General features: G+C 46.3%; 1 protein-coding gene across 3 annotated transcripts in view; it reads right to left on the bottom strand.

Moving 5' to 3' along the window:
- The window catches only part of ARHGAP24 (Rho GTPase activating protein 24), a 498,319-nt gene that overhangs the window by 179,814 nt on the left and 303,053 nt on the right, over window positions 1-15,452 (bottom strand). The window contains exon 1 of one of the 3 annotated variants that reach the window (XM_084855553.1): window positions 8,977-9,601. The exons of 1 other annotated variant lie outside the window; for it this stretch is intronic. The gene's annotated coding sequence lies outside the window, so the exon portion shown is untranslated. Of the gene's footprint in view, window positions 1-8,976; window positions 9,602-15,452 lie in introns of those variants that run through there. One more of the 3 variants, XM_084855554.1, reaches the window with a different exon arrangement.

Genomic DNA, 15,452 nt, shown 5'->3' with positions numbered 1-15,452 from the left:
AGGCTGAGCGAAGGGAGATAGATGCTTTTGAACTGTGGTGTTGGAGGAAAATTCTGAGAGTGCCTTGGACTGCAAGAAGATCAAACCAGTCCATACTCCAGGAAATAAAGCCAGACTGCTCACTTGAGGGAATGATATTAAAGGCAAGACTGAAGTATTTTGGCCACATCATGAGAAGACAGGATACCCTGGAGAAGATGCTGATGCTAGGGAAAGTGGAAGGCAAAAGGAATTATTACATGTGCATTATTGTTCTAATTAAGATATTAAAATATATGTTAATGTATATATTAAAACATATATTAAAATATATGTTAATTGTTCCTATATGAAGCCTTTGCCTTTAGAGATCCTGAAGAAAAAGTGTTACACAATGATTAACAGGGATCAAAAAAAGGATGGTGTCTAACAAGCTGATTTTTTTTTTTAATGAAATACTTCAGTTGATGTTCATTAAAAACATCATTTTGAAGACGCAAACAGTGAAATCACCTAGCACACTCGAGGATGGAAACAGCATTATTATTTATTATTATTTATTATTATTTATTATTATAAGGTGCATGAGTTCTATGTAAAGGGGGTGAAGAGGTTGTAAGGTACACCTAGTGTCACAACAACTTTCTTCTCATGTTACCAAGATGGTCTATAAAACATGCATAGCACAGACTTTCAAGGAACGGTATAACAAAAGTGTTCCAAATGTTCCAAACTCAAAGAAATGCAGCAACTGCAACAGTCCTGAATGCTAAAACAATTGTTCATTATGCCTTAAGGCAGAGTCAGGCCATTAGTGTGTTTAGCTCTATATGTTTAGCTCTATAACTCTAACTTAGAAGCAGTTTAAGTATGGGGCTTGGGCAGAGGTCTTTCCCAACATATCCGTGATCCCTTTTATCAAAAACGCTAGGAATTAAATTTGTAGGAATGCATGAGAACTTCGTTAAGGTCTCATTTTAATGCCAATTTACCTACTTTTTCACTTTTGAACCGATATGCGAACTGAAACGTATGCTTCAAAATTCTCACTTTTTCAGATTTTGCAATACAGTTCTCAGCTCAAACACGGCATAGAAAAATGTGTTTATTAGGGAAAGTTGCATTCAGAAATGCATATATTAGGGAAAGATGTGTACAGAAAGCATCTGTTAGGGAAAGTTGTATATGAACATAAATGCAAATCTTCATGTGTTTTTTTTTAAATCACATAATTATGCAGAAGTTTGACAAAATGGCCCAAGATTGAATACATGTGAAATGGACACGGATCAGATATAGACTGTTTGTATATCCCTATCTGAAGCCACTCAGAACTTCCACAGGTGTAAAAGATTATTCTTCATATGATCACAACACTGTTCGCTCTGAGAAAATTCTGAGGGAATCATGTCTCTACCAGATCTGACTCTGAGATATCACTAGGGATGGCGGAGAATTTCTCCACGAATCTTGGGGAGGCCAAATGCCAACGCATTCGGCCCCCCGAAATTGGCGGTGAAATTCTCCACCCCCCCGCCCCCCTGGGATGGGACTTACCTCCCTCGAATGTCCCTCTCGGCTGCGGTTCGGCAGCGGTTCGGCGGGGGGGGGGGGTGGCCGGTCTTCCGACCGGCTGCCGCCGCCGCCATTACAAAGTGAATGTAAACCCCCCCACACACACACACATGTGATAGGCTACGTAACGATTTACGTAGCCTATCATGGCTAGATTTCCAAAGTCAGCCGTGATAGGCTACGTAAATCATTACGTAGCCTATCACGGGTGACTTTGGAAAAAAATGCGCATATGCAAATGGCGGCACCCATTGGCACCGTCATTTGCATTCCTTATTTGGGCCTGGGTAGTCTACGTAAAGATTTACGTAGACTACGGCGAAAATAAGGGCAACACTATTTGCGTACGCGTTTTTTTTTTTTCAAAGTCACCCGTGATAGGCTATGTAACGATTTGCATAGCCTATCACGGCTGACTTTGGAAATCTAGCCGTGATAGGCTACGTAAATCGTTACATAGCCTATCACGGGTGTGTGTTTTTTTTTTAACATTCACTTTTTTATTTTGCGGCCGGGGAGACGGGGCGCTTCTCCCCGGCCTGAATTTCAGCTGGGTGAGGCGGGGCGCCTCCCCCCCCCCAGCCTGAATTTCAGCCGGGCGAGGCGGGGCGCCTCCCCCCCGGCCTGAACTTTGGGGGGAGAACCGAAGCGCCTCCCCCCCACCGCGAAGCAAGCTGCAGGACCAGGTAAGTGACTTTCGTACATCCCTAGATATCACATCCAGCTTTGCTTCCCTCCAAAGTTTATCATTGTGCAGTCTAGAAAATGAGCAGAGATAGCGCCCAATGAAGGACTTCTCCATCATCAGTAATGCTCAAGGAGAACAATATTTGCTCTGCCCTTGTGGCTTCACAGTTTGAAGTGGCAGCACAAGAAACGTCTGGTGTGCAAATATGCCCAAAGGACTGACTCATCTAATGAAGCATTTCCGCCACCGAGTATTTCCTTGCTAAGTTTACTTTTATTCTTAGTTCCATGTAGATCATTCTGTGACCAAATCTTTAGATGAAAATACAGTAGTTGGCTCTCAGTTCAAGGCTGCTACATTATTTTGCATTCAGAAGGTTGAGCTCACTTTCTAAATAGCATCAGAGCTAGGGATGTACGAAACTCACCTTTTCGTGGAATCTTTCATGTTGGGGGGGGGATGGGGGGAGGCAATCTGGTCCTCCCCCCTGGAATCCTCGATGGCTGGCTCCGCTCTGTGGCCAGGCCGCGGAGCAGCCTGCCAGGGCCATCCGCAGCCGGATTTCCAGCCGTGGACGGGCTGCAGTGGATGCAAATGGCGGCCGCCATAGCGGCCGCCATTTGCATCCAGCCAGGCAGCCGTGATAGGCTACGTAAGAATTTACATAGCCTATCACAGCTAACACCCCCCCAAAAAACCCCCAGCATACGCAAATGGCGGCGGCTACAGCAGCCGCCATTTGCATTCCCTATTTTTCACCAATTTATCTTACATAGATATTTACGTAAGATGAAACAGCGGAAAAAAGGGGAATGCAAATAGCGTAGCGGGAGCTATTTGCGTTCCTTCATTTTTCGCCATTCTAGCCTACGTAAATATTTATGTAGACTAAAACAGCGAAAAATAAGGAATGCATGGCGGCCATCATAGCAGCAGCCATTTGCATACGCCTTTTTTTTTTTTTTAACCCAGACGTGATAAGCTACGTAAGTCTTTATGTAGCCTATCATGTCTAGGTAAAAAAAAGAAAAGACTGCAAATGGCGGCCATGGCAGCCGGTCGAAAGACCAGCCACTGCTGCTGCCACCGCTGGAGCCACTGCCATCTGGAACATCCGCCCCAGGTAAGTCTCCTCCTGGGTGGGATCCGCGGGGTGGCGGAGTGGTGGTGGGGCATTCCGCCATGGAATTCAGGGGGCCGAATGCCAGTGCATTCGGCCTCACTGAAATCCGTGGCGGAATTCTCCGCCATCCCTAATCAGAGCTAGCAATCCAAAGTCACCCTCTCTGGATGCTCTAAATTCATTCAGTATAACAAGCCTACACAAAATCAAAGCAGAACTGTGACCAGTGGCAAAAAAGCCTTTCTTGCTTTCCAAACTAAGACACAAGCAGTAGAGCTGCAACAGCTCTTATTAGTGGAAAGTGGACAAACGTGCCCTTTGAGGTTAATAAATCTTAAACTAAGGACTAAGCATCATTCATGCACATAAATAAGGCAGAAAACATTTACAGTAACTAGGCAATGCATAATGGGATGGGACATTTGGGCCGTAGCAATTCTAATTAACCTTCTCAGCTTGTTACTGGGTCTTATTTTTTCCTGAAGTGTTTTAGTTATGTTTGTGTAGTGTAGTATATATAATGGTAATCTCTTTCAAGCACTCACATGGTTTGCCAAAGTGGATATACTGCTTTAGCGGCAAACTCCAGCACAGGGAATGAAGAACAGTAAAGCCTCACAGATCCAAGTCTCTGTGTCCTGGAACCTTCTTTTGTGGATGAAGCCAGCTGGCCTGAGTCATGGGTAGACTTAATGGGAGTCTTCCAAGATTGTTTCAGAACCAGGCCCAGACAAGAGGCGTGCGGTGGTCAGGTCTAGGACACACGGGTCAAACAGATGAAGGATCACAGAGCATGATGGGGAAGCAGATCCAAAGCCAGATGGAGCTGAGCTCAGGAAGAAATCTATTTGTGTGTCAGGCACTGCAGTTCTATAACTGTCGTTCATGGGGAGGAGCTGCTTGTCCGTTTGGATGGGGACAAGGCATCTTACTGTATGTACCAGCAGACCAGTGCTCGAATTAGAAGGTGCAGTAAGGCACTTTTCTTGGCCCTCTTCACTAGGGATAGGTAAGAATTTCATTTCAGATCAATTTTGATCTTTTTAAAATTATCCAAATTCACCAAATTCCAATTATTCTGGACAAAAAGAACTTGAGTTTGTTTTTTGTTTTTAATGTGAATGTGGGAGAAACCAATATTGAGAGATTCATCCATCCAGGCCAAGGGCTTTGAGTGCTTTGCTCTTGAAAGTCTGGGTTTGAATCCCTGTGAGGTCAACCCTGTTCATGCTGAATTAGAGTTGCTACCTCTTTTTTTCTGGCAGGCTCCTCAGCTGTAACAGCGACATGTACCTATTGAATCTGGCTGGCGCAGATGCGTGATAATTTCATTTGTCTGTTTTTGATAAGAATTTATCAAAATTTGCAAAGTGTTTCATATTCACGAGAGAAAGAACATGATATATAGATATAGATATAGATATAGACATAGATATAGATATAAAAACCTGAATGTGGGAGAAAGCAAAACTTACAGATTCACCCATTCCCACTCTTAGCTAATCTTTTTGAAGGCTTCTGGGGGACTGGGGGGGGGGCATGATTTGGCCAAGATTAGGGAACCAATGTGGGACTTCTTGATTCCATTCAGGGGTCCCATGATTTCCCATCCACAATTCAAGTACTGCAACAGAACAGGAGAAAAGGGCACATTTTGTGTACCATGAGGCTAAAAGAGAGAGTAGGACCCACACTTTCACAGCCACACACTGTGACACCTGTAATCATAGCAAAAAATATCCCCAGCACCGAGCATTCCCCTAGGGTGCACACACCTCTTCCCTGACTGGAATGTCTGATATCAATGAATTCATAGACAGCTAGTCACGCCTTCCTGCTTGGTGGCTCCTTGTCTCAGTAACTTTTGAAACTCTATCTGCCAGCTCCTCCAGACCAGACTGCTCACCAACTTGCTCACCAGACCCTGGACATACACTGGACCCAGTCCACAAAGAGATCACGGCATGACAGATTTAAAAAGTAGCCTCTCGTAGGCCAATCTAATCCAACACCCAGCTCGACACTGGAAATCCAGAGCTAAACTGTCCCCAGCAGATGACTGCCCAGACTCTTCTTGAAGACTCCAGCAAGGGAAAGATTACTCAGCGCCTGACACCATGGGAGGCACACAGGGCCAGCCCAAGGAATTTTGCTGCCTGAGCCCTGAGGTGAAGGACAAGATGGTGCCTCCTCCTAGGGATGGCATGGGCACCCAGTTGGGGCTTGAAGCCTGATGAGAAATCGCCAGGTCCCCCCCCCCCCGGAAACCAGTCTGCAGACCCCAGCGCTTGTCTGGCTTGGTGTGGCCGAGCCTGGCAAGCACGTGGGCATCCGCTTCCTTGCTGAGCACCATTTTCCACTCAAATGGCTGCTTGTTCTTTTCTGTAACTATCTCATTTATGCCAAAGGTGGCCTTCGAGGGGCCATGTCAGCAACATTACAGGCATAAACGCCTCATCCTGCCACTTCCCGCTGAGCAACCGTGCCTTTCTCTGCCAGTGCCCAGCAGAGAGGGGCGCGGTTGCTTGGTGGCAGTAGGATGGGAACCGAGAGAGAAGCGCCATGGGGCTTCCCTCTCAGCTCCCATCTTGCTGCCTCTGCCGCCGCAACAAGCTGCCACTCTGTGCACACTGATGGTTCGTTGGGGAAGTGGGCGCTGGCTCGACCTGTGGTGCCTGTGGACCTCTGGGCACAGGGTGCTCCCTGGCATGAGCAGCGGCGGGTGGCTGGTGGGGCTCCGACAAGCAGAGAGTGAGGAGGCAACAGGTGAGTTTGTCCATCCCTACCTCCTCCTTCAGCCATGCTGAAGCTCCAATATTTTGGCCACCTAATGCGAAGAGAAAACTCTCTGGAAAAGACCCTGATGCTGGGAAAGACTGAAGGCAAAAGGAGAAGGGGACGGCAGAGGATGAGATGGCTAGATAGCATCACCGATGCAATGAATATGAACTTGAGCACACCCCGGGAGAGAGCGGAGGACAGGAATGCCTGGCGTGCTATGGTCCATGGGGTCACGAAGAGTCGGACATGACTGAACGACTGAACAACAACAACCTCCTCCAAGTCCATGTACAAAAGGTGACTGGACTGGCAGTTAAATCTTTCTTCAACACTGGCAATGGGACAGAATTCTCCAATGCACTGGAAGGCAGCGGGCTAGTTTAGGGGGTGTAGGGCAGGCCATGTGGCCCACAGCTCTCTCCTCCAACACCTTGCTACTACCTCCATGCATCTGCCACCTGTGGCGACTGCCTCACTCTGCCTAATGGTAGGGCCGACTCTGGAGGCACAGTCAAATAACAAAAGAATGAACTTTTAACCAGCAAGCTAGCAATCTGTTCCTGCTGCCTTTTGTGGGGACTCCTGGATGGATGGGACCCATCACCTCTGACACATACCCTCCATGATATAATCAGTCATCTACATGTTACATATCATACCTAGCCAGTTCCAATCGTTCCTCAACACTCTTCCAGTGTTCAGCCATGTTTCGAGTGTGGCCAAGATAGATCCAGAACCCAAGACAGGGCAATTTAACTTGAGTCTCAATGGCAGAGGCAGTGAGTAGGCTTCGCTGACACCACAGGGGTGTTCCTCCATGCATCATTCATATCCTCCCATGCAAGTGACTGCTTGCCATTCATTCCAATGAGAAAGGGTAAAGTGCTACATTTGGGGCATTACAATGAAATGCAACAAGTCTTCCTGCACTGAGCACACAAAGACGTGCCATGTGCCAAGGTCCTTTGCAATACATAGCTCTGACTGAGAGTTCCCTGGGATTCCACCCTCATCCATAGGCCAGAGAACTAAGGGGCCACTGGGAGGGTGCACCTCCTGCCTCCCAGGAAGGACATCATGGCAAGGGGGAGACCAACCTGGTCCCACACATCAGCCAGAGAGGGAGAAGCTGCAGGGGGCTCTCTGCATCCCTGTGTGCCAGCTGGAACAATTCTGGACTTCAGGCTCTGGCCCCATATACATCGGCTGAGAAGGAACAGCTTTAAGGATCTCATGTCGCCCTTCCCTGCCATACGGAACAGGAATGCAAGAATGTTGCCGGTAAGAACTGGTGCCTGAGTTCTGCTTGTTTTTTCCTCCTCCCTCCAAATCCCTTTTCCTTTTGTGTCATGTCTTTTAGATGGCTAGCCTCAAGGCAGACACTTTTTTATTATTAAACTTTGTAAGCCACTCTGGGAGCCTTTTGGGGTTGAAGAATGGGGTAAAAATGCTGTAAATAAATGCATAAATAGCTAAGACTGTAAGTATGCAAAACCTCCCTCCTCGCATCCCTTGCCCATCATACTTATAAGCATTTTGCTAGTTTAAAAGATAAAAAGTAAATTAGTAGCTCTCAAGGTTGTGGAGTGAGCGGGGGGGGGGGGTGTGCATGAAGATGTGTGGAAAGATGTTGCTCTCTAATGTGGGTTCTGGTGGTGGTGAGAGAAGATGGGTCTTCTTCAGTAGGAGATGTTTCCCATCATACTCTATGTCTCCCAGCTCTCTGTCACTGCACCTTTATACACCTGTTGGGTTCATGCACCAATTTACACATCCCAACCCCCCTCTCACCTATGCCATGCCATGAGAAGTTAGAATAAATTCCTAATATTGGATGGAATGGAGGAAATCTAAACCAGCAGTAGAGATAGAATAAACTAGGTAATAAAAATTGTCTGCAAGTTTCCTCGATGTGCATAATTCATTCCAGGTACTAAGTTTGGATTTTCTGTTGGCTGAATTCAAGAGGTCTGTGTGCATGTATGGAGGAGTTCTGGGCCCGCCATCTTTGCTGAAACAGTATTTCATGCAAATCTCAAGTGCCTTTTGTTAGGTAATTTCAAAATGGAGAGCTTTAGTATGCTATGCCAGACTTCTTATTAATTGCAATAAAAGTAAGACATGTGCAACTGGAGTTTTATCAGTCCCCTTTTTATGTCAGCATATAAAACCACAGCAAATGTGTTACAATGGATATGTTTACACAGGTATCTACTCTCACACAATAGGGGGATGTTATTTGGGTTACTAAATGACTAGTTTAAGCCTGTGTCTCAGTGTTACTGTTAATTTACAGGACTCGATTCACCATGGATCATCTAAACTATTATAATAAACCCTGAATGCAATACAAGCAGATAGGGAATCCTACAAGTTTCCCTCTAAAGTCTGCATCTTCCCTTGAAGTAATAATAAACTTTGTATGATCCTAAAGACAAAATATTCCCAAAGTGAAAACTGTAGTAAAATTCACAGGGTACCAGTATGTCAGGCCAGCTAGGTTTTGGATGGGTAAACTGACAAGGAGAGTTATTTTTGACTGTAATGAGTCAGTTTCACTTGCAATGGCCACCACTTAAAAACAAAACAAAGTAAGAAACAAAATCCATTGCCTGACAACTCCTGGCTCTTCAAATCCTCAGCATCGATGCATTAGGAGGGATTAGGACACACCAAGATTTCACATGAAATTCACTCAGTATATGTGTCTTCTTTTATTTTGGCAGTGTTAGAAATAGATTAGATGTGGATAGAGCTGAGACAACAAGCCCCCACTCCCACCCCACAGCTGGAAACATGAAAGAAATCCAAAGCAAGACTGAACTCTCACCTTCCTTCAAACAAATGCTCCAAGGGAAGAGCCAGCTGCAGACGTAGACACCTCCAGCCCCGCCAGCCGAAGCTGCTGCCGTTACAAACTGCTTCCCAGCCCAGACGGCTTCTCTGCTTGCCCTCCCGCTATCTGTGTGCTCGCTGCAATTTCTCCCATGACTCCATCACGCAGGAATGGCAACAACTTCTCTCTTTCTAACACCGGTGCTGCACTGGCGTGCACGCACGCACACACACGCACACACAGCTGCGGACGTCAGGTAGGGAAGTACACAAGGGCAGCGCAAGGTGAACAGTTGGAGCCCAAATAGGGAAAGGAACCCTACTGCCACCGCCACCCCAAACGCCTTGGGAGAGGCTCGCCTTTGAAAGTAGTGCTGAGCTGTATAAATCACAGCGTGAGACAAACCGGAGGTCAGGAAAGCAATGAATCAGAGAATCCAAAAGGGGTCCTGACTCTGAGCCAGCAGACATAAGAACCTGCTCTCTCATCCTCAGTCATATAAACAAAACACAGAAAGAAGTTTTTTTTAGGCTGCAGAGTTTGTCATCATCACCCACAGGGTGTCCTGACTAGATCCATTTGATTTTGACTGGAGGAGTGTGTGCGTGTGTGTGTGCATGAGAGAGACAGAGAGCACACTTCAACTTTTAAATCAGAAGCAAGAAAGAAATCAACACACTGCTTACAAGAACATACCCCCACACACACATTTCTCCCATCTTTCCCACCCCAGCAAAATCATCTTTAAGCCTAACAATTTTTCTGGAAAAATTATTCTGAATTTCTTTCTTTCTTTCTTTCTTTCTTTCTTTCTTTCTTTTGTGAGTTTATACTTATGTGGTGTTTTGACTCAGTTCCTGCAAACGGATCCTAAAGACGGATGTTGGAAGGAAGATTAAAAAATAATAATAATAAAAGATTTAATAGCTAATGGTTGTGAAAGGAATTTGTGGAATGAAACCCTGAAAGCCTTAATCAGATAATAGCAGTGTCTGGGTGTTAAACTTACTCATACATACTTCTTTCTTAGACACAGGACACAGGGTCAATTAATTTCAATGAGGGATGCACGGGAAAGCAATCCAGTAAATTGTGCCCCATGTGACTCAGAGTACAATTTAGGAGAAAACAGCAAAAAAGCAATACATATATGTATGTCTGTTTGTCCATTTATCTCTGTCTGTCTGTCTATCCATCTATCATCTGTATCATCTTTCTTTCTTTCTTTCTTTCTTTCTTAAGATAAGATTTAAAAATTAAGGCTCTAGCCAACTTGGTACACCAAAAGTGCTGTAAAAATGCACGTTTTCTTCCTTTGTATTAGCTCTCTGCAGTCAAGATGTTTCACTTTTGTCCATTGTTTGCCTTGAGCTTACTGATCTCTTTGAAAAGACCCTCAGTTAGTTTCAATACAGGAGCCCCCCTCCATTCCCCCAGACTCAAAAGTCAAGTGGCTTATTGTGTAGCAACTAAAAGTAGTGTTGTTGTTTTTTATTCAAGCCCTTGCCGAAGTCACCCTTGGGCTGAATGCCATGTGACCAGGCAGCTAGTTAACTATCAGCAACAAGAGAAACTGAAGTGCAGTTTAGTCCTGTGTTGAAATCTAAGCTGCAACAGCCCTACGGTGCTCAGTGGAGAGCTTTAGTGGTTGGGGGGATGGACCTGGGACTAAACCAAAAGTAGGTGAACTAACTGCTACCCAGGGAGGTGTAACATGGACTTAGGGATGTCGGAGAAATCTGCAACGGGATCAAATGAGTTCAGATTGTATGAATCCAACCTGCAGATTCTACAGCGGACTGGCTTTTCCCAAGTCACATGGATTCTGTGGACCTTTGGACCACTTCTTTTTTTCTTTTCTTTTCTGGAATTTTACACAAATTCAGACGTAGGAAAATACATAAAATTAAAAAAAAAAAACTGGCCAAAAATGCTCATTGCCCCCATAGGCTAAAGCATGAATATGCACATTTGGAAAGGGATTTCTGCATTTAGGGATGCGGGAGCATTTTGGGGGGATTCTGACCAGCTGCCACCGCCGCCATTTGCACTCTCGTCTTTATATATATATATATATAGACGTGATAGGCTACGTAAAGACTTATGTAGCCTATGACATCTGTGTTAACCCCCCCCCCAAAAAAAATGCGTACGCAAATGGCGGCAGCTACGGCGGCCACCATTTGCGTTCCTTATTTTTGGACGTTTTAGTCTACGTAAATATTTACGTAGACTACTACAGCGAAAATAAAGGGGAACGCAAATAGCATAGTGGGCGCTATTTGCGTTCCTTTTTGATTCACCATTTTAGCCTACGTAAATCTACATAAATATTTACGTAGACTAAGACGGCCAAAAATAAGGAATGCAAATGGTGGCCGCCGTAGCCACCGCCATTTGTGTATGTGTTTTTTGGGGTGTTTTTTTTAACCCAGACATCATAGGCTATGTGAGTCTTTACGTAGCCTATCACAGTTGAAAACAGGGATGCAAATGGCGGCGGCTATGGCAGCCGCCATTTGTGTCCCTGCTACCCAGCGGCCGGATGTCCGGCTGCTGGTGGAGCCAGCCGGCGGCTCCGCGGAATCCCTGCGGAGCGGAGTGGCCAGGCAGGACTCTGGGGGGAGGGACAGAGCGCCTCCCCTCCCGTCGAGGATTCCGGGGGGGAGGGATGGAGCACCTCCCCCCCACCGCGAAGCAGATCCGTGAAACAGTAAGTAACTTTCGTACATCCTTAGTCCTATGGTTCCTTAGCTAAGAGCCAGGTAGGGATGTTGGTTTCTGGGAAATCCAGTTCATTTTTTCTTTTTCTTTTTTGCTCAATGGTTTTCTTCAGCATGTACAACTTGCTTTGCATGTGTGAGCTAAGCTACGGGCTGTTCCCCAAACTCCAGGAACTGTTTTGCACATTTTTGGAAGGTTCTGCAATTTGTATAAGTTTCTGAGCAATTTGCGCAAATCATGGCATGCAAATTTGGCCATAATTTGTGCACATTTGGTCACAATTAGTGCAAATTCAGGCATAATTTGTGCAAATCCAGCCATAATTTGTGCAAATCCAGCCATAATTTGTGCAAATTGTGCAGAAATGTGTGCAAATTGTGCAGAAATGTGTGCAAATTGCAGAATCTTCCCTCCCTAAAACTGCGCAAAATTCCTGAAAAATCTGCAGGCTGGCCCAACTTGCTTTAGATCTAGTCAGATGCTGCAGTGGGAACTGAAACAAAGTCTGAGGGGCCAAGCCTAGAAAAACCCACTGAACTCCTCCCCTCAAACGGATGTCACTGAGATCCCTGGAGCCAAGAAAGTGAATTAAGTTTTAAATTGGTTGATGCATGCAGTGTAGACATGCTGTTCTTCCACCAATGTTTGCCATACCAAACACTACTATGATTGAATTAATAAATGGGGTGGGGAGGAGGATCTTTTTTGCAAACTATATTTTTTATAAAAAAATTCTCCACCAAGGCACTGAAGTCCATTTCCATTTTATAATAATGGCTTACAATTAGGGGTGAACAAAAGTCACTTACCTTTTCTCGCAGCTTTTTCGCGGTGGGGGGGAGCGCTTCGCTGCTCCCCCCGCGAAGTTCAGGCCGGGGGGGGGAGGCTTCCCGCCTCGCCCGGCCGAAATTCAGGCCGGGGGGGGAGGCTTCCCGCCTCGCCCGGCCGAAATTCAGGCCAGGGAGGAGGCTTCCCGCCTCGCCCGGCCGCGAACACGAAAGTAAAAAAAAAAAAGTCCCCTGATAGGCTACGTGACGATTCACGTAGCCTATCACGGCTAGATCTGGAAAGTCAGCCGTGATAGGCTACGTGAATCGTCACGTAGCCTATCACGGGTGACTTTAAAAAAAAAAAGTGTGTACGGATAATGGCGGCCCCCATAGGGAGCCGCCATTCGCGTTCCTTATTTGGTCGCTGTAGTCTACGTCAATGTTTACATAGACTACGGCGAAAATAAGGGCAACGCTATTTAAGGGCAACACGTTGACGCTCGGCCCCCTGAAGTTTCGGGGAGAAATTCTCCGCCATCCCTACTTACAATCTCGGACAGGACAGCAAGCATCCCTCATCTTAATTGTCCAAAGCCCTCTGCATGTGATCAGTTCAGTCCTCTGGCAACAGCATCCCAGCTGAGCAGAGCAGCAGAAGCTGCTCCAGCTAGTCTAGGGACTATAGAAGCAAGCAAGCACCCAGAGAGTGAGAGATCAAAGGGTGCAGACAGGGGGAGCAAACAGGAGTTGGCCAGGGGAGTTGCAGTGGAAGAGGAGACAAAGGAGACAAAGGCAAAGAGGTAAGTGGGCTGCAGTAAGCCCAGGAGGCTGTCCTTTTCCCTCTGAGTCACTGTGAACTCACCAGGTGCTCCTATTGAATTGAGGGAGTGTGGCCTGAGTACTCCCAGCAGCTGTGTGGGCAGGAAGTTTCAGTCTGTTTCCCACCTCCCAGCTGAGCAGAGCAGAAGAAGCTGCTCCAGCTGGTCCAGGGACTACAGAAGCAAGCAAGCTCCCAGAGAGCGAGTGATCAGAGTGAGCGGACAGGGGGAGCAAACAGGAGTTGGCCAGGGGAGTTCGGCAGGGGATGTCAAGGGGGAGGCCCGTAACATTTTTTTAAAAAACATTTTTTTTACTTTATTTTTCTTGTAACACACACTTCCATACCAGTGGGACTCTGTTTTTAACCTCCAGTAAGTGGAGGACCAGGACCAGGCTACTCTAGAACAACCAGAAAGCTAGATACAAAAAGGGAAAAGAGACCATGGAAGGACAAGACTCTCTAGTGGAGGTGACCTGAAAGGTGTGTGCCATGTTTTCTTGCCTGAGAACAACATGGTCTACACGTACAACAAGTGCAAGTTGATCACACTGCTGGAAGAAAAAGTAAGAGGACTGGAGCGGCGAGTGTCAGCCCTCCAGGGAATAAGAGAACACAAAGAGTTCTTGGACAGAACAGTGGAACTACAGCAGCAAAGCAAAGTACAGGAGTTAGAAGAGCAACAGGAAGCTGAGGCAGAAGAGGAAACTGCTGAGGTGAGGAAAAATGAAGTACAGAATACTCCTTGGAAAAGGGTGACAGTTAAGAGCAGAAGAACTAGAAGACACTCGGCACCAGTGGAGGCAGTGGGACTAGGGAACTGTGTCCAGGTACTTGAAGATGAGACTGGAGGACAGCCTACAGAGGAAGAATTACAGGGGAACCTGCATGACAGCGAGCAAAAGGCTGAAGGTCAGTCAAGCAGAGGCGATGAAACTAGGGATGGCGGAGAATTTTGCCACGGATTCCAGTGAAGCTGGATTCTTTAGAATCCGGCCCCCTTGAATCCATGGTGGAACGGCCTCCTGCCCCCCGCCCCCCCGTGGAATCCCCCCCAGGTGGCACTTACCTGGGGCAGATGTGGTGGATGTGGTGGCAGCGGCTCCGGCGGCGGCGGCTTCGGTGGCTCTGGTAGCTGGTCTCCTGGCCGGCCGTGGCAGAGCTGCTGCCGCCGCCATTGCTGTTCTTGAACTGTGATAGGCTACGTAAGAATTTACGTAGCCTATCACAGCTAACCTCAAAAAAAAAACTCGCAGCGTACGCAAATGGCAGTGGCTACGGTGGCTGCCATTTGCATTCCGTATTTTTCGCCGATTTATCTTACGTAAATATTTACGAAAGATAAAACGACGGAAAAAAAAGGAGAACGCAAATAGCATAGTGGACGCTATTTGCGTTCCTTTATTTTTCGCCGTTCTGGTCTACGTAAATATTTACATTGTGTGGTGGATAACTTCTTCCTACAGAAAGTAGAGGAAGGAACTAGTGCCCCATGATATCCTGATGAGCAAACTAGCTCAATGTGGGCTAGATGAAACAACTATCAGGTGGATCCACAGTTGGCTACAGAACTGGACTCAAAGAGTGCTTATCAATAGGATCTTGTCAAACTGGGGAGAGGTAACGAGCGGGGAACTGCATGGCTCAGTCCTGGGTGCAGTGCTTTTCAATATTTTGATTAATGACTTGGAGGAGGAGATGCAGGGAATGCTGATCAAATCTGCAGATGACACAAAATTGGGTGGGATAGCTAATACTTCAGGAGACAGAAACAAACTTCAAAGTGATCTTGATAGGCTGGAAACAACAGAATGAAGAAAACAACATAATGAAATTTAATAGGGATAAATGCCAAGTTCTGCACCTAGGGAAAAGAAACCAAATGCACAGTTACAAGATGGGGGATACTTGGCTCAACAACACTACAAGCAAGAAGGATCTTGGAATGGTTATAGATCACAAGCTGAATGTGAGCCAACAATGTGATGTGGCTGCAAAAAAGGCAAATGCCATTTTGGGCTGCATTCATAGAAGCATCGCTTCCAAATCCTGGGAAGTACTAGTTCCTCTCTACTCAGCACCGGTTAGGCCTCATCTGGAGTACTGTGTCCAGTTCTGGGCAGCGCACTTTAAGAAGGATGCAGACAAGCTGGAGAGGG

Source organism: Heloderma suspectum, chromosome 5, assembly GCF_057233095.1.
Source record: "Heloderma suspectum isolate Gila_16-S chromosome 5, 16-S_ref, whole genome shotgun sequence".
Classification (NCBI taxonomy): Eukaryota; Metazoa; Chordata; class Lepidosauria; order Squamata; family Helodermatidae; genus Heloderma; species Heloderma suspectum.
This window is presented reverse-complemented; position numbering and strand designations above follow the sequence as displayed.